Genomic DNA, 17,440 nt, shown 5'->3' with positions numbered 1-17,440 from the left:
GTGCTTGGAACATGTATGGGGTACCTGTAAAAAAAAGTACTAAAATTTTGTGCGGAACTAGGGTAGTCATAGACGCTACCCGTTATCTCAGAAATGAGCAGCATGACACCCACTTTTTTGTGATTCACTTTAAGGGTGAGGGGTGGTAGTATTTATATCCGTGGCGTTTATGTCGATTGATACGTTGCAGGTAGGAGTTTTAGCTACATATGTTACTATTGTCGTCTATGGGATTTGATTTGGTAGTATACACCCTATAAATAGAAATCCTGATTGTGTATGCGGTTCCTGGGAAGATATGAAACATTATCTCCTGGATTGCACACCAATCAAAGGAAAATAATGTTAGACTCAATATTCGAAGCCAACCAACATATAACAATTACGCCTAACATGATACTCAACCCAGATAAATTACATAAACATAAAGCCTTTAAGGCAGTCTACCAATATGTTCAAGCTACCAAACCAAAACTATAATACCTAACAGTGCTATTAATATTTTCAAAACCACCCACTTGTACGCCGCTAAGAAAGAACTGCGACCAATTCGAACTCAACTCGATGCTTTCTAACTTGCGGTCAAAGGTGGGTAGGTAGAGATTTCTAAACCTAAGTAGTGCTCATTTAGTGCAACAACAGGCACTCATAACCTTTCACTAGTATACCCCTAAGAAGGAACTGCAACCAATTCGAACTCTACTCGATGCTTTCCAACCTAGGGGCCAAAGGTGAACAGGTAAAGATAAGACCCACTATAGTGCTAATAAATTATTTATAGGGATTACTCAAATCCACCCACTTGTAAGCCCCTTCATAAGAGCTGCAACCACTATTGAACTCGGACCCGATGCACTCTAGTGAAAGTGGCCGAAGGTGGGTCGGTAGCGAATATCCTAAAAATTAACATTGATTTTTGTATGAATATATGTATCTTGTGAATGTTAGACCCGAGCCGTGATTACCATCATAGACTAGGTAGAAATAGAAAGCTAATTAAAGGGAGAGTAAAGAGAAAGATTGGAGTTAAAATAACAAATTGCAATTGGTATTCACTTTCAGGTGAATTGGTGGCCCTTAAAAGGGCCGGTTTATATACAACACTATTGTCGCCTAATAGTGTTGCGAATGCGGAAGAAGTACTTCCGCATTCCACGAGGTCCAAAATGAACCCCATCCAGTAGGTAATCATCAGGATAGTGCATCAAGAGGGGCACTACGTCTCGCTTGACTCATTTCCGCAGCCGGCGATTCACCGCATTCCGTATAGTGTTAAAATGCGCCATAGTCATGTGAGGGGACTTCTTGAATACGCCCCGCTTACATAGCTCCAGGAAGCATACCCGGCCTGCCCCATTTGCTAGAAACCGCTCTCTCAATGTTACCAGCTGTAGCACCACACTCTTCGGGTCAGTTTCAGGTGTCAAGTCGTTGCCTCCCAAATGGATTATCACTAAATCCAGCTTATAGCCAAGGGCCTCTGTTAGCAAATCCTCTGGTATGCGGTCTGACCGCATACCACCCCGTCCATAAAAACGGAATTCCGCATCTACTTTCAAATCGCCACCGGTTTGTTGCTCCAATCTCCTTACATAACTACTGCTAAAAATAGCAACTCGAACCATGATTAATTCATTAATGAGTTATGCGAACATAGCTATCTTTATACCCAACTGTGATTCACAGCAGAGCCGTTAATTGGAGCAAACTAATAACCAATCAGAAACCAGATAAGACGCCAATTAGGACACCATAATAACGACAGCCCATTGGCTAAGTTTGGATCCCCCCTAACCAAAATACCTTTAGAAAATGACCACACGGTTTAACCAGATAAGAATTTAATATAATATTGCTGTTTTCTATTTTCAATTAGCCACAGTGTGCGTCACGGACACGAACTTTACCTGTATATAATGCACTTATATATTTCTTTGCCAATAAATGGAACCCTCTTTATTTTTTTTACGAACTATGTATATATGTTAAAGCACTGCTTTTGTAACCAATATACTACACTATAAGGGACAACCCCCTTCAAATTAGATAGATAAGCTAGAATAACTTCCCCTCTGGCCTTGTATTTCATTAATCCAAGGCTAGGGGGGGGGGGGGGGGGTGGCTCTGAAAAGACGTTGGTTGCATTACACTCGATTAGGATGCTAGGACAATAGGAACAACCTAAACACCATAATAGCGAACATACAAAACAACATGCTCTGCAACAGTACACAGGGTGCATTGCCTAATCATAACAATGCACCCGCACCCAGTTAATGGCCCAGCATGTACTCTAATAAGGAGCTGAACAAAAGAATATCAGCTCCGAGTCCAAAAATTGCACTGCACCCAGGGAATGGCTGAACAAAAGAATATCAGCCTACCCTACCCAAACCCTAAAAAGCTGCTGGTGTGTACTTGGTGATTTGGAGATGGAGGAATAACAACGGCTGCAAGACCGACACAACGATCTGGACCCCCTGAAACGGCCGCCTACCTACCGGTGTTACCACATTGCACGAGTCTCCCCTGGGTTGTCATGCCACGACCAGAAGCGGTCAGGCCCTTTCTCAGGGCCCGATGGGCAACCTAGGGAGACACCACAGCAACACCTAGGTCTAATTAACGAGCTACTCTCGATATACTAAAGTTAAAACTTATACTAGCTCTACTACCCTTTACACTTTAGACTGACCATTCAAAATTCGCGCCAAAATTCCTTCAAATCAAAAGTGCGCACCTTTTCTCTTTGGCATATTAACTGCTCCATTCAAAATTCCATAGCACCACCACCCACCCCCGCCTGCTACCGATCCCGGTCCGATCCCGGTGGACTGCTGGTGCTCCCTTGCACCTGCCAGTGCAGGCGGTCCCTCCTCATCCCCCCCCCCCCCCAACTTTCTGTCTTGGACGACAGAGCTTGCTCCGCAAGCACTTGCGCCCACGACAGGCGTGCGCTACAACAGCTTGCTCTGAATGAGCACGTTAAACCCTATGACATGACATGACATGAGATATCAGGGAGAAACATATTGGAAGGCTTCCTGGGAACGCGTCCGTTTGGACTTGGTAAATATTATTTCTGCTCTGTTGTATAACCTTGATGTGATTGATGTGACTTTAAATATTTTAATACTGTATTATACCAATATTATTTTGACAGTCTTTCCGGTAAACTGACGAAGTAAATTGTAGGCTTCACTGTCTAAAATTATTAAAGCTTAGCCAGTCATCCTAGAGGACCTAGGTAAACTGTAGGTTATTGTCTTTATTGTGATAGGTACCAGTATTAATTCTGTATTACAAGGTTACTGAATGAGTAGTTACAGGTTAATTAAAAATTAACCAGTTAGGAATAGATTTGTAATTCCTTTATTAATTAAGTTCCCCTGGAAGCGTTTCTCAATTATGACACGTGTGGGTGTTGTGTCACGGTGAAGTGATTAGAATATTGTGTAAACTAGACACCTGGTGATTAACTAATTAAGTGTTTAGTTCTGGGTTGTTATATTGTTGTTGTAATTAACTACTGCGGCAAGTACATTTGTCAGCGTTAAAGTTAATACAGATTCCAAAGTGTATTGTGTTTTGTTGTGTTTTCTAGTGAACTAAACGTGCTATATTAATAATACTTTATATAAGATCTTATCTTTGATTATACCTAGAGCCGAGCTACTCGGGTATAGACTGTCCGATACAGAGAGATCTATTAGATATACAGTTAAGAGAGATATTTGGATAATCGTGTTTTATTCAGTTACGGGTATTATAGGATCCCCGTGACAGGAGTGAAAATTGGGGCGCTCGTCCCGGATCTGAAACGGGACATGCATATTTAAAAAAGTATTGTTTGTAAATGGGGGCTTTATAAATTAATTTTACAAATTACCAGAAGTAGCAACGTTGTTCACTAGAAAATTAATTAATTATAAGTGCGTCATATCTAAACATGGATAAGAATTTGCTGGATAGGCCTACGCTCAGTGTAGTGGAGATTAAGCGAGCACGTAAGGCCGAATTAGTTGAAATCGCGGGTGAGCGAGAAATTGATTTAACATCAGCTAAAACCTTAGGTGATATAAAGACAATTATTATCCAGGAAGTTTTTGGTGATAGGCCTGATACGGAAGACAGTGAGATTGTTCCAGAGATAGAGCTAAATGAGTTAAGTGTGGAACAACAATTAGCTTTTAAAAAACTTGAGTACGAAAGAGAAGAACGTGCATTAGATAGAGAGAGATAGAGAGAGAGAGAGAGAGAGAGAGAGAGAGAGAGAGAGAGAGAGAGAGAGAGAGAGAGAGAGAGAGAGAGAGAGAGAGAGAGAAGAGAGGGATAGAGAGAGAAAGAGAAGAGAGGGATAGAGAGAAAGAAGAGAGGGATAGAGAATTCCAGTTAGAAAAATTAAAAGTGGAACATGAGTTAAAGTTGAATACTGAAGAAGTTAGACGGGAGGCAGGAAATGGGTTTAACATGTCGGAGGCTTATAGATCAGTACCTGTATTTGACGACCAGGAGGTAGATATGTTCTTCATACGTTTTGAACGGGCCGCTAAGCAGCTAAATTGGCCGCAGTCTAAGTGGACACTGTTAGCCGTGTCTAAGTTTAAGGGGAAGGCTAGCGTAGCTTATAATTCAATGAGTGATGAGCGAGCAAGTCAGTACGACCTAGTTACGGCGGCAGTGTTGAGGGTTTATGAATTACGACCTGAGGATTATCGTTTACGGTATAGTGAGTTGAGAAAAACGCAGGATCAGTCTTATAGTGAGTTTGTGGCTAAGAAGGCAGGGATGTTTGATACATGGGTGGTGTCTCATCAGGTAGAGTCATATACCGAGTTACGGGAGTTGTTGATCTTACAGGACATTAAAAATGGATTACCAGTTAGCTTACGTATTCATTTAGAGGATCGTTATATCAAAAAAATAGAGGAGGCAGGCATAGTGGAAGATGACTACGTGTTAATACACAAAGCTCAGGCAGCAGAGGGTAGCTCTATACAACAGGGTGATAAGAAGAAATTTCAGCCAGGTTTTTCCCGGGAAAGTAACTATCGGGGAGAGTCATCTAGTTGGTCAGCTAGTCAGGCAAGGAATGCACCTGGTGGGCAAAGTAAGGATAAGCCTGCATTATCAGCCAATGCACGAACTTTTCGTCCACATTGCAGTTACTATAAAAAGGATAACCATCTTGTCGGGGACTGTTTTAAAAGGAAACGCGATAATGCGCAAGTGGTCGGTTTAGTGAGGTCAGCTCCTTTAGCGAGAGAGTTAATGGTTAGTCCCATGGCAGAGAAAGTAAACCCGTATGTGTCCACTGGTATGGTTTGTGATATGAAACAAGAATTGAGTCCTAAGGCAATATCAATCTATCGAGATACCGGGTGTAGTATTGAGAAATCAGATACAGGACGTAGTTTGGCTTTAACCTCAGTTACTGGAGAAAATATGGTTGTCCAGTTACATAACGTTTTCTTGTGTTCGAAGTTTGTGACGGCACCAGTCATTATGGGTGTTGTGAAGGACTTGCCTTTTGAAAACATAGGAGTTTTGTTGGGTAATGATTTGACTAGTCAATGTTGTCAGCCGCAATGTGACCAATTGTTAATTGAAGACAGCCCTTTACCCATAGAAGAGTGTGAGGTTGATGAGACTAGATAACCTGCGTGTGTAATGACTAGGGCTATGGCCAGAAGGGTAACACGAGACCCAGAGGATATTTGTGATTTGTCTGATACGTGTGTGAGCCATGAAATTGGAGTGGATGAGGTTATCAGTAAAATGGTAGATAAGTCAACTGAGTAATTAAATGTGGTGGAACCTGTTGATCTCCCGCAGAGGGGAATTGAACCAGTTGTGTTTGATAGAGGGGACTTACCTTGTAATAGACAAGAGTTAATCCTAGAGCAGGGGGCTGATCCAAGTTTGTTGGCAGCTCGCACTACATTGTTAACTGAGGGTGAGATGGAGGATCAGATGTCAGGTTATTATATGGACAAGCGAGTATTAATAAATAAGAGTGTGGAGAAGGTTGTGCCTGATAGTGAGGAATGTGTGACAAGATGTAGAATTGAGGTGCCCTCTAAGTACTGTCCGTCATTGTTATTGTTAGCACACGAGGACGTGTTTGCTGGCCACTTAGGGCGGAATAAAACTCATAGTAAACTTGCCTCAGAGTTTTATTGGAAGGTAATGTTTGCAGATGTCAGTAAGCATTGTATGTCATGTCATGTGTGTCAGGTTGTGGGCAAATCAAATCAGCTAATTCCTCCCTATCCCCTGCAGAAGGTTCCCATAGTTGGGGAAGCCTTTTCAAAAGTGTTGATAGATGTTTTGGGGCCATTACCGAAAACGCGTTCAGGCAACCAATTCTTGTTAACAATTATGTGCTTAACTACGCGTTTTCCAGAGGCGATTCCCTTAAGGAAGGTTGTTGCGTCTGTTGTAGCTAGTGCGCTGCTTAAGTACTTCACGTATACGGGTTTACCAGGTGAAATTCAAAGCGACCGGGGTACTGTCTATGTTAGATATACGACAGATTCGTTCTGCTGCATTCCACCCTGAGAGCCAGGGCGCAATAGAACGTTTCCACCAGAGCATGAAAAATATGCTCCGCTGCCATTGTTTCGACAATGGTACTGACTGGGACCAGTCAATCCCTTTCGTTTTGTTCGCAGCACGGGATGCTAAGCAAGAATCCCTAGGATTCACCCCATTTGAGTTGGTCTATGGGCATTCAGCCCGAGGCCCTCTCAAATTGGTAAAAGATAGTTGGTTAGACCAGGATAATGCCAAAAACTTGCTGATTTATGTAGGGAGAGTTAGAGATAGGTTGTGGCAGGCGACCGAACTGGCTAGGAAGCATTTGAGCTATGCTCAGAGCAAAATAAAATCAGTGTTTGATAGGAAGGCTAAGAGTCGGGAATTTAAACCAGGGGATAAAGTGCTGCTGTACCTTCCCATTAAACGGGGTTCATTACAGAACAGGTATTTCGGTCCCTATGTTGTGCACGAACGGGTTAATGAGACAGGGTATGTGATAAACACTCCTGATAGGGTTAGGAAAAGTAGGTATTGTCATATCAATTTGCTAAAAGGTTATTTTGACAGACTGCCGATAGTTCCAGTGTTACCTGTCCAAATTGAGAGTCACTCAATTTCCTGTGATGACGTCAAGACTGCAGATATCAAGTTAACCAACAGCCAGATTCTAGCAGACTTGAGTTCCTATCTACAGCACCTTGACAGCCCCCAGCGAGCAAAGTTGACTACGTTGATACAAGACAATGTTTCCATTTGTCAGGACTTTCCAACGGTTACCAATACCTTAATCCAGGATGTGCGCTTGGAACCCAACGCTACACCGATTCGACAGCATGCCTATCGGATAAATCCTGTAAAACGTGCGGCACTGAAACAGGAGATAAATTACATGATGGAACACGACATTCTTGAACCATCAAACAGTCAGTGGGCATACCTGTTATTCTGATTCAAAAGGGAGATAACGGTTTCCGGGTGTGTGCTGACCTACGTCTCGTGAATCAACTCATCAAGGCAGATGCCTACCCTCTACCCCGCCTTGACGATTGCATCGACCGAGTTGGACACGCTCAATACATCACCAAATTGGACCTACTGAAGGGTTGTTATGCCATTCCGTTAACGGAGGAAGCTAAGGACATTCTGGCGATCATCACACCTGACGGCCTCTTCCAATTCAGAGTGATGCCGTTTGGTTTGAAGACTGCCCCTGCTGCCTTTCAAAGGATGATGAACCAGGTGTTATCAGACTTAGAAAACGTCAGTGTGTATCTGGACGATGTGGTGTTAGCCACCGACACTTGGGATGAACATTTTACCGGGTTACAACAAATATTCAGTCGCCTACAGAAAGCTAACTTGACTGTGAACCTGGGCAAATGTGAATTCGTGAAAGCTTCAGGTCATACTGTCGGACATGGTTGCGTCGCCCCACTGCAGGTCAAGACACTAAGCAACAGCCAGTACCCTGCACCGACCAACCGTCGTGAAGTTCGCCGGTTTCTTGGTATGGCCGGTTATTATCGTGACAGTCTGTCTAACAAAATGTCAAAATAAATCTTCCATATGTTTGTTTAAATGTGTAAATTTGTTACGAAAAATAGCTACATAGAGATAGATACTGTATAGATAGATAGATAGATAGATAGATAGATAAAAGGACAGATATACAGACAAATACATATATATATATATATATATATATATATATATATATATATATATATATATATATATACATATATACACACACACATACATACATACATACATACATACATACATACATACATACATACATACCTGCGCCAGTGCGTTAATATCTATGTATGTAATAGTCAACTTCGACATACATACAATATATAGATATTCATACATCAATACATACTAGCCAGTGCCAGGTCTGCCCACTGTTTCATGCACGTAAGCGGGATCGACCGCGTAGATTGTAGGCCCCATGCATATGGTTGAGTTAAAAGAGCTTCCTTTTTATGGAAGCTTCGATAGCTCAGAGCGTATCGTGGTTAGTCTTGCAATTTGCGGGCGAATCGGTGCCACAGGTTCGAGTCCCAGCAACGGCATGGGACAATTTGTGAGGCCAGAAAGGATTTAATTATCCCCTGCGCCAGTGCGTTAATATCTATGTATGTAATAGTCAACTTCGACATACATACAATATATAGATATTCATACATCAATACATACTAGCCAGTGCCAGGTCTGCCCACTGTTTCATGCACGTAAGCGGGATCGACCGCGTAGATTGTAGGCCCCATGCATATGGTTGAGTTAAAAGAGCTTCCTTTTTATGGAAGCTTCGATAGCTCAGAGCGTATCGTGGTTAGTCTTGCAATTTGCGGGCGAATCGGTGTCACAGGTTCGAGTCCCAGCAACGGCATGGGACAATTTGTGAGGCCAGAAAGGATTTAATTATCCCCTGCGCCAGTGCGTTAATATCTATGTATGTAATAGTCAACTTCGACATAGATACAATATATAGATATTCATACATCAATACATACATACATACATAGATTTAAAAAACCCAGACAAACAGACACATACATACATACATACATACATACATAAAAATACAGATACATACATACATACATACACACATACACACACACACACACACATACATACACATACATACACACACACACATACACACACACATACATACATACATACATACATATATGTCGACTAATGATTGTTCTATTTTTGTGGAACGTAGTTGGTCTGATTGGTAGCGTTCCGGCCCAACAATTGCGGGCGATTGGGTGCCACAGGTTCGGGCCTCGGTAACGGCATGAGAAAATTTGTGACGGCAATATCCCCTGTGCCAGTGCGTCATTGAATATATGTATGTTTAAGTCAAAACCCGACATACATACAATAGAGATATTCCAAAAATATAAAAATACATACGCACATACATACATACATACATACATACATACATACATAAACAGATAGATACCTAACACTGCAGCTTTTGCACGTACCTGTCGTTGTATCGAAAACAATCACAACTGATTGCCAGCGAAGTTGGTGAATTAGGCCAGCTATGGTTTGTAACCAGTCACATCTTATGGCCATACAGTTAGAAGCCCACACTGCCGTGTTGTTCATCGGATCTAGGGATTTGAAAGACAAATTGGTTATAAACTGTTATGGCAGCATATACCACTGCAATACCCAGTTGTTGATAGTTTTAAATTTATTATTATATTTGATTTTTAGGCTGAGATATCTTAAATTATTTATTTATTCATAGCGTATTTCTTTATTAAAATCACCTGACGTTTACTAAGATTCCTTTACAAGTACAAACTTCATCTTTCTACATAAGTAGTATATGATATACGTGATAACGAAATTAAAAATCTACATTAAGGCAGTATTGATTCTGATTTTTATAAAACAGCAATTCTATACTGACCTTTTGGCGACTTTGAACAAATGCAGTGAACCTGGTTACAAATGGATAATAAAACATAATAATATAAAAACTGTGATGTTCCTTTGGTCATGCTGCCGTGAGGTGTGAGGGCTATATCCACTGGACGACAAAGATTTATAGACAATTACTGATATATATGCTTCGAAAATTTCCTCTGCAACTTGCCGAGTGTTAATATTTACATGGAATGTATTTAGCAAACATAGATGTTTAAATACGTTATAATGTTTAAATACGTTATAATCTGTCGTGTTTTTTATTCATTCGTTCTTTCTGCATTAGCTGTGTCTATTTGCACATCTGATTAAATCAATCAGGTCTTAAAATATGGACCGCTAATAGTTGTTGACAGAGAACTCAGTGTACTGCAATTACTCAAAATAATGACGCTGATAGAATAATCACATACAATTGGTGATAATACAGTAGCGAGCTTAACGAATCCAGAGAGATATTTAGGATGTGTGCATCCTATCCAGCCTCAACCCATATAGCGTACAACAAATTTACTATCAATTTATTCACAATAAAAGTTTGGATTTGTTTACATAGTGCATATAAAAAATCCCTTGCTACTAATGGAAAAATGTATCGGGTTTGCTCTCGAAGACTATATGTCAAAATTACCACATCCAATAGCGGATGATGAATAAATCAGTTTATTCTAGTCGTGTCGTCAAACAAAACAAACTTTAACTTTTACTTTTGGTATTACTACCAACGAATAACTGAACCTGTTGCTGCTGCTGCTGCTGCTGTTGTTGTTGTTGTTGTTATTGTTGTTGCTGCTGTTGCTGTTTTCAAGAATTTGTTCAATTTGATTCGTCAAGACTAACAGTAGCGCTCATATATAATCAGGAACTGGTAACTATCGAAAGTTTAAAATTGTAAAACCTAGTTAATAGTTAATAATTAATTCCACTTACCGGCAACAAATGCACATTTAATAAAAAAAATTATTATACATGTATACTGATCGGTTTCTGTGGTAAAATATGAATGTATACACTTTGCAATGAAAACACAAACAAAAAGGGCAAAACTAATGTCAATTATCGAGTCGTCGACCTATCTTAAATGTGCCACTCCCACCCCCACTCCCACCCCCACCCCCAACTCCGACTCACGTCATATAGCAGTGGACAGGTTGTCCCTCATCAAAATGTGTGTTTGTTTTCAAATACATCGGTTGCAGCCCGAGTACACGACAGCACGCCATTTCCATAATGTTCCTGTCAAATGGTAGGTGCTGACAGTTTTTTCTGTAGTGTGTGCATTAGTGGTTAATATGTGAAATATTTGTTGTCGACGAACTCCAATCTAATTAAAATTAGCTCCACAATTACATGTGGATCTAACACCAGCCAGTTGGAGCTCATGTCCACCAATCAAAACCTTACTTGCAGAATCCTGCCAGTGATTTAAAAATAATTTGAAAACATTCCGAATTATCCTGAGGGTATACGACATGTTTCGTGTGAATTACGAATGCCTTAAAACATGTTTTATTTTATAAAATAAATAATTTGTAATGTAAAACTGAAGACTGATTTAGTTGGGGTTTTTTATAAATAAATAAATAATTTTTAATGTAAAATTGAAGACTGATAACCCACCCCGTACGTATTGGTATGGTTCGCTGTACTGCGGCCACTGAAATAGACTCTCCCGATATTTTTAGAATTTGTATGCTCCCAAATAACGTTATAAAAGGCGAAGTGTGATTGGTCAATATTTAAATTATTATTTACAGACGAAATGTTACCTGGTCATTGGGGACTACGCAGTGTTGTTAGTTTTAAATCACTGGCAGGATTCTGCAAGTAAGGTTTTGATTGGTGGAAATGAACTCCAACTGGCTGGTGTTAGATCCACATGTAATTGTGGAGCTAATTTTAATTAGATTGGACGAACTCGAAAATATTGTTGTTTTAGAGCGGGAATCTTTGCTTACCCGGTGGAAGCAGCAATTCCGTGTTTTTGCTTCATATATAGATATAGATAGATATTTCTGGCTGAAAGAGCGATCATATCCGTCTAGTTCTCGGAGGGCAGAGTACTCGGGCTGCAACGATGTATAATAATGTAAACAAAGACACATTTTGAGGAGGGACAACCTGTCCACTGATATAAGATGTGAGTCGGAGTTGAGGTGGGAGGGGGAGTAGCAGTCTGCAGTCCGCCAGACCCCACTCTCTAGCAGACCCGCCCCCATTCTGCGACAGTTATTAGTAGATTAATAGGTATCGGGGAAGAAAGGAGGAAATTCACACAATCTAGAAAGACATTTTTTTAAATAATAAGCACCATGACTAATTGATATTTGACTTGAAAAGGAGGCTATACAACACTATCATTTATCGAAAACTTTGTTCTGCCCCCTCACCTTTCCAACCCACCCCCGTGTCTCTTTAAAACAAGACACACGCAATGATGACTGGATGCACGAGGGGTTAGGTGAAAAATGTCGTCATGGTTTAATTTAAGTTTAAAATTAATGGTTAGCTAAACAAAAAGAAAAAAAAGGAATTCAAAACATATACTTGGTGGATCCATTTTTCGCGTTCCTACCAGTGCACCACAACTGGACAAAGGTTGTGGTATGTACTTTCCTGTCTGTGGAAAACTGCATATAAACGATCCCGTGCTACATCAGGAAAAATATAGCGGGTTTTCTCTGATGACCACGAATCAGAATTACCAAATGGTTGACATCCAATAGCCAATGATTAATTAATCAATGTGCACCAGTCGTGTCATTAAACAAAACAAACAAACAAACTAAAACACACACACACACACACACACACACACACACACACACACACACACACACACAGTAAACCATAACACATAATTTTCTTTCTATTTTTAAATGTTAATAAATACACTTTAACATATTACTAACCCAGAAGTGTCAAAGTCAAAGAACTGGTTTAATGTTCAGAAATATAAAAGCTAAAAGGAAAACAAAATTATAATAAAAGAAAACAATGGCTGAAACTATAAAATGGCAATTATATAAAATGGGAAAAAAACTATCAAACCGATCCGTCGTCGAGGGGCGGACGCTTCCAAGGACAAAATTGGCACCCAAGTGAACGACTCGGGCCAGCAGCCCCCTCCCTGCTTGACCGCAGATCCTCTCTCTAGCGCCTAGATCCATGGGCGTATGGGGACTCTTTGATTTAGGGGGGCTGGAGGTGATTTGCCCGAAATTTTACCCAGATAAAAACTGCCCGAATTTCCCCCACTGTTTTCCCTCTGTTTTGCCCGAATTGGGGGGGGGGGCAATTGCCCCCCCCTGCCCCCCCCCCGGGTCGTACGCCCATGCCTAGATCCTTACGCCCGTCGCTCCTACGTACTGCAACACTAGTTCAAAAGCCCATCCCTGACGTTTTTAAATCTTTTGCTATGAAACATTCCATTTTTCTGTAGGCAGATTAAATGTTACGGTCCACTGATTTTATACGCTACACACATCATTTTATTAAAAAAAAAAATTACATTATCGGCAATGGGAAAATATTTGGTCCAGCAACCGCTAAAGTACCGGTTATTTATAGCGCTGAACAAGGAAGTTCATATATACCGTGACATAAGAAAACGTCGAAAAATTACTACTGTAGGATTAGAACTGTGGACTTATTGCTTTCGTGTATTATGTTAATATGTCATATTGTTGATATGTAGTTAATGTGTATTATGTAGTATGTTTCATGTCTAAAACATATACCTTATTTGTTGAATCCATTTAAATTACCGATCTATTAACATTTTCTGTTTTCTCAAACATGGCGTCGGGAAGGAATATTTGACTGATCTCGGATGTGGTGTAAAGTTAGAGACCTTTATTTCCGAGGTAAGTACATTTTGTTTTCGCAAAAACACACAAGGACGGTATGAAACATATTCATGATATTGCATGTACAAAATTAACAATTTAAACAAAACACTGTATGTGAATGTTAAAGCCGGAAATATTTTACAATGGCTATTAAATAAGGTTATCGTCTTCAAGCATGACTGTCATCGGCACATTCTCCGATATTCCCCGGTGGGTGTGTCCAAGACAAGGGATGGGGTGGTGGGGCTATGGAATTTACAATTTGAATTAGAAGAGAAATAATCATAATAACTAAATTTACAATGATTTTTTTTTTTTTTTTTTTTTTATTGTTTACGTCAGGCCTAAATATGAAATGAATTAGTCGTAAATAGAGCGGGCAGCCAAAACCAAACAAATATATATTTACTCCGTTCGAGTCCTTAAGCCCACAATTGCCATTTCAGCAGCTGTTTGTAGAAACAGGTAAATCCAGAGATATTATAGGTTAAAATCCAAGTAAGATTAAAACATAGATTAGGTTAAATCAAATACATAATTTTGCCGTACCCTGCCTATGTGTCAGGTTGACATATCAACAAGATAGGCTAAAGGATGCGAGCTAGATTTGGGACTACCTACGAGTAATAGGGTGCGCGAAGGGACAGTTTTGTAAAGCTGTTTCCATGTGTATTGATGCGTATACACATTGGCGTATACGTAGCCAGGGGCGGCATTCCCCTACCCCCCCCCCCCCCCAATCACACTTCTTTTTTCCCCCACCACCTTTTATGTTTGCTTGTCGCCCCATGTCTCGACTCAGTCAGTGTTTATTTATTTATACAATATCATAATCTTACAATAATCATACTCTTCAATAAATAGTTAAAGTAGGTTATCGGCAATCAGTATTGTCAGATATTTGAATTTGGGATGAGACCATTGGCGACAAACACACGAAGCACATAATATAACATGAGTCATATTTTTATATTTAATATTTTATTTTAGCCATAATCGTCAAAATGTGTTTACAATACAAAGTATAGAGATGTCAATGTGAAATAAAATAACAGAGTATATATATTCAATGTGTTTCTGATCGCCTGGTTTTTTTTGTAGATAAAACTTAATTTTATTTATTTTTATGTCGGGCGTAACAGTATTTATATTTATAAAGAAGTGTGCGAACTACTGACCTAAATAGTTTAGTTTAGCATAAAACGATGCATGGAGCGTTTCATAAATACGATACTAGAATACGACAAACAAGGAAGTTCAGGCATAACTACTCGATAACGCCACCATCTGGGGCTTTTACTTTTCGCCATTCAGGGTGGGTGTTTGTTTGTACTGATGTTGTTTTGTTTTTGTTTTTTATCGGGGTTTTTTTTGTGTTATTGTCGGGGGTTTTATTGGGTTTTTTTTACTATTTATTGTTTGTTTTGGATGGTGTTTGGGGATTTATTTTATTTGTTTTTGTTATTTTTTAATGTTTTTTGTTTTGTTTGTTTTGTTGTTTGGTGGGGGGATTCTTACTTTGTATGGGGCTATCATTATTATTTTGTTGTTGGTGGTGGTGGTGGTGGTGGTGGTGGTGGTGGTAGTTTTGTTTTGTTATTTTTGTTTTGTTTTCTTTGCTTATTACACATATACATGCATTTACTTTTTTGCGAAGGATAGCTGTGAACTTTAGTAATTTGGGTTTTTTGTGAGATACCGTTACTTACAAATTGTAAAATATATATAATAGATAATATATTGAGTTTAACAGGTTTAATATTTGTTTATTGTTATTTTCTTCTTCTTTAATTCAACGTTATACACACACACACACACAAAATGGATAATAGTATTAAGTTTGTGTCTGCAAATTGTCAGGGCCTTGCAGATGAAAAGGTTTTGAGAGATGTGTTAAATTACTATAAATCAGACAAATATTCAATAATATGTTTGCAGGACATTCATAAAGATGAAAATGGTGCACGGCGGATGAAACATTTATGGAATATGCACACACCAATAGCACCTTATAATACAAGACAGAGGGGAGTTGCTATTCTATTTAATAATGATGATTATGCTATTGATAATGAACATACTTTCATAGACCCAAACGGTAATTACATAATAGCTAGATTAACGATAAATAAACATACTGATTGACTATAGTAAATATTTAGGGTCCAAATGAAGATTCACCGCAATTCTATTTGGATATTTTTAATAAAATTAATTTTGAACAAGAAAACGTGATATTTTGTGGAGACCCACAGCTAGATCTCGAAAACTGTAAACGTATTAATAACCCAAGAGCAAGACAAGCAGTATTAAAAACTATAACTAAAAATAACTCAATAGATGTTTGTAGAATATTAAATGGGGATACCAAATCATTTACGTGGAGGAAAAAAACTAGACAGCGGGCTAGACTAGATTATTGTTTTGTATCTCCAAATATTTTTGATAAAATTTTAGATGCTAAAATTACAATACTTTATAGATCTGGCCATAATGCTATTAATATAACGTGTAATTTTTCGGAACAAGAATGTGGTAGAGGATATTGGAAATTTAACAACTCCCTATTAAAAGACCCATCTTATTGTACTCAAATTAAAAATATAATAAAAGAAACGAAAACTGAATATGGTCAACCAGTGCAAAATAAAAATATCCAAATGATACGTAATGCTGACATAAACTTCAAGATACCAGTATCATTATTTCTAGAAACATTGTTAATGAAAATTAGAGGTAAAAACAATATCTTATGCTACTTGGAAAAAACGTCAGGAGTTAAAGGAAGAAACCCATTTAGAAACAAAAATATATAATATTCAAAAAGAAAGAAATACTAATTTTCAGAACATAAATGAAAATATTTTGGATGAACTGCAAGACATACAACGGAAATTAGAATCAATTCGAAATAAGAAAACAGAAGGCGCCTATATAAGGTCAAGGACATTGTCGTATCAATTAGGCGACAAGCCAAGTGCATATTTCTATAGTTTAGAAACTAGAAATTATGTCTCAAAGACAATTTTAAAATTAGAGATACCTACAGGAACTATTACTTCAACAGGCGAAATATTAAACGAGCAGAGGCGTATTTACCAATCATTATATAGCTTTAAAAGTGTTTCGACTAAAAAGATTAACGACTTAATTAACACGAATATTCCAAAACTTAACAAAGAAATTTCAAATAAATTAGAAGGTAAAATATGTATGCAGGAATTAGTATCGACCTTAAAAAAATGAAGAACAATAAAAGTCCTGGACTAGATTGGTTCACGATTGAGGTTTTTAAGTTTTTCTGGACAGACTTAGGTGATTTTGTTTCAAGAACTATAAATGAAGGTTATGATAAGGAACAATTGTCTGTATCACTTAGAAGAGGGGTAATTACTTGTATACCAAAAGCAAATAAGAACAGACATCTCTTAAAACACTGGAGACCTATATCACCGTTAAATGTTATTTATAAACTAGCATCCACCTGCATAGCAGCTCGAATAAAACCAATTTTAAATAGCATTATAAATGAAGACCAAAAAGGCTTTGTAGAAGGACGCTTTATTGGTAAAAATATAAGG

The 17,440-nt window shown here is 38.8% G+C and overlaps 1 protein-coding gene across 1 annotated transcript in view; it reads left to right on the top strand.

Annotated features, from left to right (window-relative positions):
* The first annotated feature begins 13,594 nt into the window (after window positions 1–13,594).
* Window positions 13,595–17,440, top strand: part of LOC121371420 (caspase-3-like) — a 10,770-nt gene continuing 6,924 nt past the window's right edge. Inside the window, exon 1 of the mRNA XM_041497297.1 lies at window positions 13,595–13,874. The gene's annotated coding sequence lies outside the window, so the exon portion shown is untranslated. The remainder of the gene's footprint in view (window positions 13,875–17,440) is intronic.

The sequence above is a fragment of the Gigantopelta aegis genome, chromosome 4 (genome assembly GCF_016097555.1).
Source record: "Gigantopelta aegis isolate Gae_Host chromosome 4, Gae_host_genome, whole genome shotgun sequence".
NCBI classification, from domain to species: Eukaryota; Metazoa; Mollusca; class Gastropoda; order Neomphalida; family Peltospiridae; genus Gigantopelta; species Gigantopelta aegis.
The sequence above is the reverse complement of the archived record's forward strand: the minus strand, read 5'-3'. Positions and strand labels throughout refer to the sequence as shown.